The sequence below is a fragment of the Notamacropus eugenii genome, chromosome X (assembly GCF_028372415.1).
Source record: "Notamacropus eugenii isolate mMacEug1 chromosome X, mMacEug1.pri_v2, whole genome shotgun sequence".
NCBI lineage: Eukaryota > Metazoa > Chordata > Mammalia > Diprotodontia > Macropodidae > Notamacropus > Notamacropus eugenii.
Genome location: NC_092879.1, coordinates 15887899 through 15902777, shown reverse-complemented (window position 1 = coordinate 15902777; position 14879 = coordinate 15887899). Strand labels below are relative to the sequence as shown.

Sequence of the window (14879 nt, the reverse complement as noted above, 5' to 3'; positions counted from 1 at the left end):
TCATTTGAATGTGCCACCTTGGAGTAAATGAGAAATTTCAGGTCCCCACAGTATATCTTCCACTTGAAAGAGGACTCAAAAATGAAGTAACAGGATGTGAAAATGCTCACGAAAGGGAACAACAGCAAAACAATCGAAGGTTACTTTGTTGGTGAAAAGGTGTTTTCTTCCAGCCTTTCAGATGAGCGAGAACAATGTACACCAACATTGAAAGACAACAAATCAATGCTTCTGCATGAAACCTCAAAAAATATGTAATCGTTTCAGGCCATGGAAGAATTGAAAAAGGATTTTGACACCCAAGTAAGAGAGGTAGAGGAAAAACTGGGAAGTGAAATGAGAGCAATGCAGGGAAATCATGAAAACTGAGTCAGTAGCTTGCTAAAGGAGAGCCAAAGAATGTTGAGGGAAATAACACCTTTAAAAATAGACTAACCCAAATGTCAAAAGAGTTCCAAAAAGCCAGTGAGGAGAAGAACGCTTTAAAAATAGAAGTAGCCAGATGGGAAAGGAGGTTCAAAGGCTCACTGAAGAACGTAGTTCTTTAAAAATTAGAATGGAGCATTTGGAAACCAATGACTTTAAGAGAAACCAAGAAATTACAAAACAAAACCAAAAGAAAGAAAAAATAGAAGACAATGTGATATATCTCAGTAGAAAGACAACTGACCTGGAAAAGAGATCCAGGAGAGACAATTTAAAGATTATGGAACTACCTGAAAGCCATGATCACAGACTAGCCTAGACATCACCCTTTATGAAATTATCAAGGAAAACTGCCTTGATATTCTACAACCAGAGGGTAAAGTACATATTGAAAGAATGCACAGACCACCTCCTGAAAGAGATCCAAAAAGGGAAACGCCTAGTAATATTGTAGCCAATTTCCAGAGTTCCCAGGCCAAGAAGAAAATATTACAAGCAGCTAGAAAGAAACAATTCGGTTACTGTGGTAACACTATTAGGATAATACAAGATCTAGGAGCTTCTACGTTAAGGAATCGAATGGTTTGGAATATGATATTCCAGAAGTCAAAGGAACTAGGATTAAAACCAAGAATCTCCTAGGGAGCAAAATTGAATGCAACACCTCAGGGAAAAAAATGGTTATTCAGCGAAATAGAGGACTTTCAAGCATTCTTGATGAAAAGACTAGAACTGAACAGAAAATTTCTCTTTCAAAAATAAGAATCAAGAGAAGCATGGAAAGGTAAACAGGAAAGTAATCATAAGGAGTTTTCTAAAGTGGAACTGTTTACATTTTTACATGGAAAAACAATATTTGTAACTCTTGAAACTTTTTCAGTATCTGGGTAGTTGGTGGGATTACACACACATATGTCTACATATATATATATACATACATATATATATATATATGGATGTATCTCTCTCTCTACGTATATATATGTATGTATATATGACACCATTCGTAAATACTTTGATTTCTTCTGAGAAAAAGCTGGTTGATGAATGGAAGGGATGATCATTTTATTTTTTTAAAAAGACAAGGATAGGAAGGGGTTTTTTACTCAACATACGATCTAATAATTGACCATAAATGAAATCAAATTATATCAAATGTTATTATAGCCAGCCATAGAAATATGAAATAACAGGTGACAGAATTATTATATGTTGGCTGAGTGTTTATGTTTAAGTTTATAGTTGATGCTTACAGTGATGAAGGTGGAACAAAACCAGTTTTTCTTTGTATGAAACAGGAAGTATATATATGTATATGCATATATGTACATGTATTTATATGTGTATATATATGTATATATTTGTGCGTGTGTGTGTATATATGTATAAAGAGAGAGAGAGAAGAAGAAAAAGAAGAAGAAGAAGATGAAGAAGAGAGAGAGATAGTGAGAGAGAGATAGAGAGAGAGAGAGAGAGAGAGAGAGAGAGAGAGAGAGAGAGAGAGAGAAAGTTTTTTCAATGGAGCAGAAAATAGGTAAGTGAGATGGAAAAAGTGAAGCTTATTGCCGTCACATTTGGCTTAAGGAAGGAATAACAAGCACGCTTATTTTGTTGTGAAAATCTACCTCACACTACAGGAAAGTAGAGGAGAAGGGAAGGAGATAAGGGGGTGTGGGGGGATGATACAAGGGAGGGCAAATGGTAGGAGGGAGTAATTGGAAGTAAACACTTTTGGGGAGGGACAAAGTCAAAAGAGAGAACAGAATAAATGGGAGGCAGGAGAGGATGGAGGGAAATAGAGTTAGTCTTTCACGACATGACTATTAGGGAAGTCTTTTGCATAACTACACATATAAGGCCTATATTGAATTGCTTGCTTTCTCAGTGGGGATCAGTGGGGAGGGAGGAAGGGAGAGAAGTTGGAACTCAAAGTTTTAGGACTGAATATTGAGAATTTTTTTCCATGCAGTTGGGAGATAAAAAATACAGGTAATGGGGCACAAAAATCTATTTTTCCTTACAAGGAAAGAGAGAAGATAGGGATAAGGGTGTGGAGGAGTGTGATAGAAGGGAGGGAAGATTGGGGGAAGGGATAATCAGAATGAACAGAGTCTTGGGGTGGGAGGAGGTAAGAGATGGGGAGAAAATTTGGAATTCAAAATCTTGTGGAAATGAATGTTGAAAACTGAAAATAAATATTCTTTTTGTATGAAAAGAGCAACAAAATCCAAGAGAACGTTGAATACATTAAAAGCCATATGGTTTTAAGAAACTTTGAGTGAATAAGTCATTTTGAGTATTAGAAATACCGAAAATAACTATAAGGGGTACATGAAGAAAGATGATTTGTGTATCCAAAGAAAGAACTGATAAACAGAAGTATGCATAGAACAATTTTACATATATACATATGTATATATATGCATATAGGTATGTGTATACATATATATGTACATACACACATATATGTATATATATGTGTGTATATATATTCATACATATACACATATGTGTATATATATATATATGTATACATGTATATATTTGGGTGTAATGGTCACCACATGTGGGGGAGAAAGAAAACAGAAATTTATCGGATAATTTTGTTGTGTGGTTAAAAGCAATAACAAGTTGTGCATAGGCAATGTGCAGTTTCATGTGCAATCATCATTTTTCTTGTACTATGCCATGCAAATGCTTGTTTTATTCCATAAATTAAAGACAAAAGTAATAAAAAGAGTACCATAACCAATGAATTGGAATTGGATCAAAGAGTAAACAACATACACAGTCATTTGGGTATAGATATCTACCTTACCCTACATCAGAATAGGAGGGGATGGGCATAAGAGAAGGCAGGCTGTGTGACAGATGGGAGGGCAGATTGGGGGAACTGGTATTCAGAAGCAAAACACTTTTGAGTGGGTAGATGGTGAATAGGAAGACAATGGAATAGACAGGGGCAAATAAGATGGAAAGAAATACAATCAGCAATCATAACTGAAAACATTCTGGAAGCCAAGGTTCTCTGATAAAAGTCCCCATGTCCCAAATGTGTAGAGAAATGAGTCAAATTAATAACAGAAGAGCCATTCCCTAATAGATGAATGATCAAAAGTTATGAACTGTCACTTTTCACATGAAGTATACAAAGCTATCTACAGTCACGTGAAAAAATTCTGTAAATCACTACTGATTGCAGAAATGCAAGTTTAAAAAGTTCTGAGCTACTTCCTCCGACCTATTTATGTGGCTAATTAGACAGAAAAGAAAAATGAGAAATGATTTAGAGGAGTGGGAAAATTGAGACATTAACACTCTGTTGGTAGAAGTGTGAACAGATCCAACCGTTTTTGAGAGAAATTTGGAATTATAACCAAAGGTTACAAAGTCACGCAGAGCCTTCAAGTTGCCAATACCACTGCTAGGATTTTATCCAAAGGGGATTTTAAAAGGAAATAAAAAAGGTAACAGACTAATGTGTACAATATACCTATAGAAGCTACTGTCTGGTAGGAATGGATTGGATATTGAGGGGATAGCCATGAATTCGGGAATGGCTGAAAAATTGTGATAAATGATGGAAATGGAATACTATCATAGAGTAAAAATTATGAGCAGGGTGTTCTCAAAAAACCTAGAAAGACTTCCATGAACTAATGCAAAGTGAAATGAGGAGAACGAGGAGAACCTTGTACACAGTAACAGCAATACTGTCAGATGATCGGTCGTGAAGAACTTAGCTATTCTGAACATTTCAGTGATCCAAGACCACTCTGAAGGACTTAGGATGAAAAATGCTATCCATTCCCAGAGAAAGAAGTGATGGTGTCTGAAAACAGATCAAAGTATGCGTCTTTTTAACCTTCTCAATTTTTCTCCAACGTGTTTTTTTAGTCTATGTTTCCTTTTACAAGAAGAGTAATAAAGATATGTATTTTACATGACAACACATGTAAAAGCTATATCAGATTACTTGACTTCTCAATGAGCGGGGTGAGAAGGGCTCAAGGGAGAGAATTTGAAATTCAAAATTTGAAAAATCAATGATAAAAATGTTACATGTCATTGGAGATAATAAAGTATGAAGTAAATATTAAAAGAAATTGAACCATTCTGCAGACCCTTTAGATAATGTGAATTTTCCCATTCAACAGGAGGGAGGTAGGAGGGGCCTGTGCCCCAAGGAGGAGGGGCTGGCACACTGTTCCAGGATATGGACGAGGAGTGGCTGCGCGCGGAGAAGCAAGAGCAGGAGGAAGAATATACAGGCAGGCAGACAGATGGGGCCTGGACACGGAATACGCAGGTGAAGGCCCGACACAGGGTACCCCAAGGGGGATGCACTAAATTCCCCAAATCAGCAACCGAACTCTCTGGTGGGTCGGCCAACTGAAACCAAGGTCTCCTCTCTTAGCGCTGGAGTTCTCAATCCAAGCCCTGATCCAGCCATGCTGGTGGCTTTCTGCAGGTCTCTGCTGCTTTCACATGGAAGACTTTTTAAAGCCTTTGTGGGAGGTGGCAGGTAGGAGGTGACAGAGTTCCAAGCCCAGGGGCAGGAGCAGAAAGAGGTCTCACTGCTCTCTGGTAAAATTTACATAGGTGATACCTTGGGAATGTAGATTTCTTATCGAATTCCTTACATAAAGTTCAATTTTTGTACTATGAATTGACATAAAGCAACATCTGTCTGCACTCCTTTCTATTCCCATTCAGTGTTTTCCAGAGGCCTTTTATAAATAAGTTTCCTAGAATTCTATACGGCTTTCTAATCCATTTTGCTACCTACTTCCATTTTATGAATGAGTTCATGCCTCTGACACTGCTAGGATTACTGATTTTGCATTTCGCTGCATCCTATTTATTTCTGTTTTTCCTACTCTCTTTTTTTATCCTGTCCTTCCTCTAATATGTATTTTGTATATGGACACTGCCTTCTTTTATCTGATCACCTTTTTATTACTATTTCTTTGTCTTATCCCCTTCTCCTACTTACCTGTTGGGTAAGATAGAACTTTAGGACCAATTGAATCAATATGTATTTTCCCTTCTTGAATGAATTTAGATGGCTGAGGTGCAAGCATGGTCTGTGTGACATCCCCTCCCATGCCAGCATTTTCCAACCCAATGTAAAACCTCTACCTTGCATGCATATTTCATGTGAGGTCATCTTCCCCATGCTTTCTCTTCTTTCTAACCTGTCCCAGAGTGTCCATATTTCTCCCCTATTTGTTTTGCATCATCCCTACCTAATTGGCTCACTCTCAAACGCTCTTTCTAGAGAGGATCCTTCTACCCACTTGAATAATGATTGCATTCTTAGAAGATATGCATTTCATCTTGCTTTCAAGTAATGTACACTTCTTAAACTTATTGAGCCACTTAAGATTTCTCTTTCATATTTACCTTTCAATGCTTCTTTTGAGTCTTGTACTTGAAAGTCACATTTTCTCTTCAGCTCTGGTCTTTTCATCAGGAATGCTTCAGAGGCCTCTATTTCATTAAATGTTCATTATGTTTTTCTAGATGTGTTTCCCCAGAAAGCAAACCCATAGTAAGTGGAATGTTGTTAACGAGAGCGTCTTCTGCCACAAGTATCTTTTCCTCTGAATGTTCAGAGAGTAGAGGTGGTTCCCCAGACAGCAAGCCTGTAGTAAGCAGAATGTTCTCAGATTGTGTCTTCAGCCCCAAATGTCTTGTCTGCTGAGTGTTCGGAGGCTAGATGTGCTTCCCCAAAGACTAAGCCTGTAGTAACTGGAATGTTCCTAGAGAGACTGTCCCCTGCCACAAGTATCTTTTCCTCTGAATGTTCAGAGAGTAGATGTGCTTCCCCAGAGAGCAAGCCTGTAGTAAGTAAAATGTTCTCAGAGTTTTTGTCTCCACCCATAAGCATCTCATCCAATGAATATTCTGATGTTAGATGTGCTTCCCCAGAGAGTAAGCCTGTAGTAACTGGAACGTTCTCAGAGAGACTGTCTCCTGCCACAAGTATCTTTTCCTCTGAATGTTCAGAGAGTAGATGTGCTTCCCCAGAGAGTAAGCCTGTAGTAAGTTGAATGTTCTCAGAGTTTGTGTCTCCACCCATAAGCATCTCATCCACTGAATATTCTGATGTTAGATGTGCTTCCCCAGAGAGTAAGCCTGTAGTAACTGGAATGTTCTCAGAGAGCCTGTCTCCTGCCACAAGTATCTTTTCCTCTGAATGTTCAGAGAGTAGATGTGCTTCCCCAGAGAGCAAGCCTGTAGTAAGTTGAATGTTCTCAGAGTTTGTGTCTCCACCCATAAGCATCTCATCCACTGAATATTCTGATGTTAGATGTGCTTCCCCAGAGAGTAAGCCTGTAGTAACTGGAATGTTCTCAGAGAGACTGTCTCCTGCCACAAGTATCTTTTCCTCTGAATGTTCAGAGAGTAGATGTGCTTCCCCAGAGAGCAAGCCTGTTATACGTTGAATGTTCTCAGAGTTTGTGTCTCCACCCATAAGCATCTCATCCACTGAATATTCTGAGTTCAGATGTGCTTCCCCAGAGAGTAAGCCCATGGTAACTGGAATCTTCTCAGAGTGCGTCTCCTGGCACAATTATCTTTTCCTCTGAGTGTTGGGAGGGTAGATGTGTTTCCACAGAGAGTAAGCGTGTAGTAACTGGAATGTTGTCAGAGAGTGTGTCTTCTGCCTCAATTATCTTTTCCTCTGTGTAGTCTAGTTGACTGCTTTTCCCTCCTACAACAAAAAATATCATTTGTCACACAACATGCCTCTCAGGGAGAAGGAGAGGGAGGGGGGGATACGCGGTATACTGTTATATCAGATAGAGGAAACAGCAGTAAAAAGTTTTATGTGAGGTGAAGTTTCTAAAGGGCCGTTCATAGAGAGGTGAGGAGGGGAAAGAAAGGAGCTTTGGAGGTGCAGAGTGATTCCTTCAAGCTCTGCAGCCTCAGGATAAGTGCTTGACTTGAGACTGCCAGTGCTGAGAGAGGAGAGTTTTGGCTGCTCTGTCAATTTATCTGTGTATCTGGCATCTGCAGGGCTGTCTTCTCTGCATTCATCCTTGGGTACTGGTTGTCTTTCTTCTGAGCATGCATAAAAGCTTATCCTTTCCTGAGTGTGGCCATGTCCAGACTCGATGTGTCTATCCCTGCTTTTTCTTCTTCTAGATTCTCACCAGGCCATCATGTGCCTGGCCCCGCCATTGTCTGATCCTCCTGCTCTGGCTTCTTGGTTCCTGGCCACCGTGTGTCCTTCAACCACCTCCTGGCCCCCTCCCATCACATGTGTGTAATCCCCTTCCTGCCACCCTCTCTTGCCCAACCGTCCATTTAAACAATGCAAGAACTCCGTACTCAGAACAACAACAAAAACAGATGGCATAAGTGTAAAGTAGTTTGACGGGAATTTGACAGGCGATCAACACCTCAAAACACGTATCTAATTAAACTATAAGGGAAAACATGAAGTAAATACGATCACTGAAATAATAAAATGATGAGCAATGAAAATTACAAATGACACTCTATAAAATATGTGATTATATTCATTATCATTTACTCTAGCTTAGATCCACAACTCAGGATTTTATTCAGTCCTTAGTTATAGATTCAGCTCCTCTCATATGTTGGGCACAAAAGAGAGAGTTGGCTTAATATAGCAATCAAGAAGCATTTCTTAAGTACTTCCTGCAAAAAAGGCACAGGACTAGGTTCTGAAGACGTGCAGTCCTTAACCACTAGAAGCTTAGGTTGTAAAGAGACAAAAACACACATAGAAGTATATGGGGAAAGAAGAGAAAATAAAGGCAAGGTGCAAGGCAGTCTGGGAGCCAGGCCACTAGAAGCTGGAATGAAGAAAGGCTTCATGGATGAGATGATGCTTGAATTGTGTGTGCATGGAAAAGAGGGATTCCCTGAGGCCCCAGAATCTCTGCTGCAGAGTCAGAAGGGCTCAGAGTTCAAGTCCTCCCTCACTTCCATGCTAGCACCATGACCACAGTCAAGTCACTTCACCTCTCAGTACCCCAGACCACTCAGTAAGGTCACAGACAGATTTAAGATGGGTTGCGAAATTTACTGAGGAGGCAGAAAGATGAAAGAGTGCTTGACTTGGAACACTTGGACTTCCCCTTGCCCAATGTGCCATAACATATAGGTGCCCAAGGCTGGATTTGAACTCATGTCTTCCTAACTCCAAGCTCAGTGCTCTAACCAGTGAACCACTGAGATGGAAAGAGTCAGAGATCCTAGAAGACTACTGCCAAGCCATTGTCCAGGAGGCTGCCTTGAGGCCTAGGAAGGATAAGAAAAGAGCTCATTCTTATTGCAGGGAAGTTCCACAAGGGCTCAGTCCTTCCTACATTCACCATCCACCCTGTGGAAAAGCTCTTCCTGAGTTAGGAACTCCCCAAGTAACTTTATGTACAGTGTTTGCAAGGGTCTGGGAGATAGAGAAGGTAAACTACCTTTAATGTAAGCAGCAAGAGAAGCTTCAGCTGTCCCATGGGAAAACTTGGAACAAATAAAAACAACCACCAGTCATCCCTGGCTTGTGGCCCTTTTTGTTCTCCTCCCACAATGCCTGGCCTGACCCATGGGCAGTGCAGGATGCAACACTCTGTTCCTTTGCCACTATAGGGCTGGTCTCATGAGTAAATTCCCTTACTACAACACAATGAGACCCACTAAGCCTAACACATATAATCATCGCTGGTGTTCTAGCCTGTTTCTTTCTTTGGAGTCGCACACATTCCCGTTAGCGTATATCTAAGGAATTCCATTGCTTGGATGGTGCGTGTCCTAACAAGTTTGTTCCCTCTGGAACTGAAACAGGAGAGCCTAAGGGAAACCCTCTCAACACTGAGTTTAATTTTCCCAGAACCATACCAAAATGGTGGGGAGAGGTTAAAAGACCTGCTCAGAGTCACTAAATCTGTTAGTATTAGAATCAGGATCTGAACCCACTTCTTCCTCACTGTAAGCACTGCACAAACCAGTACAGCTGGTAGTGATTCAGTCCCCTGCGTCTTGGTCTGAATTTGCTGGAGCCCTCATTCTCCGCTAACTTGGCTCATGCTGGAGTGCTGTTGTCTCCTAGGCTGATGAAACAGACCTTTCCTCTCAACCATCCAAGTGGTCTTGGGCTGGAAATTTCTTTCACTCCTTCGTTTTGTGTGTTCTTCTTCTCTAGAATTTGATTAGAGCCCTTTATGACAGGTATTTGAAGGGTTTTGTGGGAAAGCTCAAATGAGGCCCTGCTTTTAATTCTGCCATCTTGGCTGGGCCCCAGTCGACATTTCCAACTCTTAAGAAGTGAATCTCTACTCGTGTGGCTATAAATTGATGTCAACGCAGTATACAAAAAATGCGAAGGGTGAGAAGTTGGACTGCACTGAGAGAAGTAAGGAGGGAGAGGAAGAATGGAGTAGCTAATATCACATTTAAAGATGCAAAAGACCTATTGCAGGGGAAGGAAAGAAGGGAGGAGGTGGGCATTGCTTGAATTCTCTCAACAGCCTTGACTTAGAGAGGAAATGACATCCACATTCAGTTGGGCATAGAGTTCTATCTCACAATGTAGGGAAATAAGAAAGGAGGGGATAAGAAAACATGGGTGCTTGATAGAAGGGAGGGGATAGACAGAATCAAAACACTAGTGAGGAGGAACAGGGTGCTAGGAGAGTGAAAGAAAAGTATAAACAGGGTCAATACAGTTAGTCATCATTACTCTAGAGGTGAATGGGATGAAGTCCCCGTAGAAAAGAAACAGATAGCAGAGTGGATTACAAGCCATAATCCCATACTAGATCGTTTACAAGAAGCATATTTGAAGCAGAGATATATGCAAAGTAAAGGTAAAGGTCAGAGCAGAACATATTATGCTTCAGCTGAAGTAAGAAAAAACAAAGCAGAGATAACAATCTACATCTCAGATAAAGCAAAAGTACAAAGAGATCTAATGAAAAATACTTGCTAAAAGATACCAGAGATAAAGAAGTAATATCAATACTATACATGTATACACAAATAGGATAACATCAATTATTTAGCTAATGAGATATTGGAAAAAACTGACAGAAAATTACTAGTGGGGATCCTCAATTCTTGCCTCTCAGCACAAGTAAAATCTTGCCACAAGATGAAGAAAGGGCTTAAGTAGAGATTAGAAATTTAGAAAAGTTATATATGATAGAATTCTGGAGAAAAGTGAATGGAGATAGCAATTGATTCTGTTCTGACCACAAACCCTAAGGGTCTTCCCCTCCCAGATTGATTTTTTTTGTGTGTTCAGGAAAACTAGAACATCTTTGCCTCTTTTTAACGTCTCCTTGAATCACTAAATTGGAGTTGCCTCAGGCAAACTGAGACTTGGAAAGAACTTAGCTTAAAAAGGGAAAGACCTCCCACTGTATGTGGTGCCATCTCGTTGTGCTGACCTATGTCTCGTCACTGCCCTCACATGACTCTGGAGGAGAAGATGACTTTACCCATCCTTGCCTCACATTCAATTCTCTTGTAACTCAAGGCATCACCCTACTGATGTCATTGGTCCTCTTCCAGGAAGGTGGATGCATGACTCTACAACAATAAGGCAAGATCAAAATGAGCAGATGATTTAAACATAAGAAGTGATACCATAAGTTAATGGGGAGAGCCAGGAATAGGTTTAACCTGTCAGATCTATACAGAAGGGTAGATTTTATTATCCCACAAGAGATATAAGAAATTATGAGAGAGAAATGTATAATTTTAATTGCATTAACTTAAAAAGGTTTTGCAGAAACAAAACCAATGCAACCACCATTAGCAAGAAAGCAGAAAGCTGGAAGCCATTTTTACACAAAAGTATCTTTGATAAAAGACTCCTTCACATATACAGGGAACTGCATTATATTGATAAGAATACAAGTTATTCCCCAATTAATTAATTGTTAAAGAGTATGAAATGGCAGTTTTCAGATGAAAGAAAAGAAAGCTGTATGTCTTCACAGGGAAAAAAAATTCTCTGCATCAGTACTGATTAGAGAAATGCAAATGTAAACAAGTTGAAGTGCTAGCTCACACCTAGGAGACTGGTTAATGTTACAAAAAAAGAAAATAATAAATGTTGGAGGGGATGTCAAAAATTGGCACCGTACTGCACTATTGGTGGAGTTGGGAACTTATGAAACTATTCTGGCGAACATTTCAGAAATATGCCTAAAGGGCTCTGAAATGGTGCATACCCTTCATGCCTCAATACCACTCCTCAGTCTATATCCTAAAGAGATTAAAAAGGGGGAAAGGACCTATTTGTACAAAAATACTTGTAACAGGACTTTCTTTGGTGGAAAAAACTGGAAATTGAGGGGATGGACATCGTCTGGGGAATGGCTGAAGAAGCTGTGACGTATCAATGGAATGCAATATTACAGTTGCATCAGAAATGATGAGCACCCAGATTTCAGATTGACCTGGAATTGTAGTCTGAATTGATGAAAATGAATGGACTAGAAGCAGGAGAACAGTGTACACAGTAACAGCAATACTATATGATGATCAACTGTGAAGGACTTAGCTGTTCTCCACAAGACAATTCTTCAAGACAGTACCAAAGTATTTATGACGAAAAGTGGTGTGTACCTCCAGTGAAAGAACTGATGAAGTCTAAATGAAGATCAAAGCATACTCTTTTACACTTTCTGTATTTTTTCCTGTATTTTTGCCTTTGGTTCTATACATTCTTTTACAACATAACTAATCGAGAAATAGGACTTTTATCATTGAACATATAGGAGCCATACCAGATTGCTTCCTCACTTATGGGGAAGGTGAGGGAAGGAGAGAGAAAATTTGGAACTCAAAACTTTTTAAATGAATATTAAAAATCACCTTTACAGGCAACTGGGGGAAAATAACATATTACTATAAAATCGAAATGTTGTCCTCAGATTTCCCTGACAGCCTTGGTTCACATAAGTTGCACAAAACTTGAGAGCTGGAAGGGATCACAGCAGGCATCACATCCAAACTATATAGCAAAGGAATTTCCAGTCTAAGAGACAAAAGGTCATTCAGCTTTTCCTTGAATCCTTCCAAGGAGAGGGAACCACCACCTCTTCAAGTGAGCCCATTACACTTTTGGAGAATGCTCATGTTTAGGAAGGTTTTCCTGATATTAGGCCTAAATTGGCCCCTTCATAATTTCCAGCTATTGCTCATGGTTATGACCTGTAGAGCCGAGAAGAGCAAGTCTAAACCTTTATCCATATAACAGGCTTATGATTCTTGATACTGGATGTCTCCAGTTTGTCAGAAACACTTCATTAAGGTATTTCTTACTGTGTGATAATATTCCATTATTTTATTGGAATTTAATTATTTTTCACCTTCAGAACTAGGACTGAAAACAGCAGTGTGAAAAGTGTGAAAATATCTGAAGCTTCAGATATTCCTCCCCCACTCACTGCTCCCACCCCCATCCTCTAACAATGGGTTTTAGCCACGTGTGCGAAAGTACCCTTAACAAAATATTCTAGATCAAGTGGGCCTGAAAAGGAATGATGAGGAGACAGCATCACCCTACCCCATCCAGGAGGTGAGAGGTCCACAGGTGTCACCCATTGCACACCTTTACCTGAATGCATTGATCAGTTGGGCTTGTTTTTCTTTTCGTCCCTGAAACAAAAAGACAATTTGTTACATGACATGACTCTGGAGGATGAAGAGAGGCAGGAAGACAGGGATACCCAGGTGATAGAAGAAAATGCAATCATCAAAAAATGCTTAGAAAGAGGTCAAATATCTCAAGGGAGATATTTGGAGGGAGGAAGGAGAAAATGGGATGTGAGGTTAGAGATTATCAGAAGGAGATCTCAAACTCTGCTATAGATCAGTGATTATGAAACCAATTTTCACTGTTGCTCAGTCCTGCCTGGCTTTCCCTGACCAGATACTGGAGTGGTTTCCATTTCCTTCTGCATCTCATTGCACAGATGAGGAACTGAGGGAAACAGGATTGTGACTCGCCCAGGGTCATGAAGGTGGTAAGTTTCTGCAGCCAGGATTGAACTGAAGGAGATGCATCTTCCTGTCTTCAGGCCCTGCAGAATACCTAGCAATCCGGAAAACATTTAGAACTTGTTAAAAATTGAAAGGGTGGTCAATAGAAAAGATTAGCTATGCAAAGTACAGAAGCAAGCCAATCAAATCAAATCAAATCATGCTTAACAAATCCAGAGTTAAAAGTTAAAGGGAGGATGGCCAGGGGAGGACACATTATTCAATATGTAAAAAAACACATGGGATAAGGGAAAAGCAGTTAGCCATTCAAATTAAACTACTAAAAGGTACATGGATTAGGTGTAAAAGAGGAATCAACTGCAACTCAGAGGAACAAGGAGCAAATTGCTTGTCACATCTATTAAGGGAAGAGGTTATGACAGAACAGCAGCAGAGAGAAACACAGAAAGTTAAACGGATGATTCTGCTTCTATAAGGTTGAAATGTTTTTGTACAAACATGGGATACAGTGAAATGAGGAAAAACATCCTTTCAATAACGTTCTCTGAGGTCTGCTGCATAGGCAAGACATAGAAGAAACTGATTCCATTTTTTAAGATTAAGAGGCATTCTTCAATAGTCAAAGGAACAGGAAGCTTTCAAAGGAAGAAATTCAAGCTAACAATAACCCTGTGACAAAATGGGCCAAATTCCTCACGATGAGAGAAGTGCACATTAAAACATCTCTCTTTTTCTTTCCATAAATCATAGAGATCTCCAGGATCAGGGACAGTCCCCTCTCTCTGTTCAACCACAAAGTGCCTGGAAAAACCCCTTTCACCAGATTCTACTTCAAACCAGAACAAAAATAAATCCAGGATTCAATGAAACAACACTAAACAAAAGAGATGACCAGGAGAAGGGGAGGAGAAGAATTCCTATTCTGTCTCCTCTTTGCCCAGGCCTGAGATCAAGCCAAGGATGGGAGGAAGAAAGGATGAGAAACTCCACTTGAGGAGAGGAGGGCGTGTCCCCAACGGCTTCTCCCTTGCTGTCCTCTATTGCAACCAACCAAGCCCAAGCCCCCACCTGCAGACAAAGGCCTGGGAAGGCAGGAAGCTCCAGGTAGGAGCAGGCCTGGAGGAGAAAGCACATACAAGTTCAGCCCTCAACACGCACACGGACACACACACACACACACACACACACACACACACACACACACACACACACACACACACACACACACGGATTATCCTACCTCCATACACAACACACGCATAAACAAATTAATTGATAATGTCAGGCCCTTCCACCCAACCTTACCCGCATCCTTCTGGGCAGCAAGGGAAAGCAATTGGGGAGCGAGATCCCAATCAAGAAATGATTGGGGTGGGGGGAGGGCAGAGGGAAGAGAAGACAAAGAGAAGAAAGGGAGAGGCTGAGGCACGGGCAGGGAGGGGCCACTTACCTACTTAGAGTCA

At 40.3% G+C, this 14879-nt stretch overlaps 1 long non-coding RNA gene across 1 annotated transcript in view; it reads right to left on the bottom strand.

The window, feature by feature from the left end:
• LOC140515578 (uncharacterized) overlaps window positions 1-6592 on the bottom strand; it is a 385043-nt gene extending 378451 nt beyond the window's left edge. Inside the window, exon 1 of the long non-coding RNA XR_011971089.1 lies at window positions 5833-6592. This is a non-coding gene — a long non-coding RNA (uncharacterized lncRNA). The remainder of the gene's footprint in view (window positions 1-5832) is intronic.
• Between the last annotated feature and the right edge of the window lie 8287 nt (window positions 6593-14879).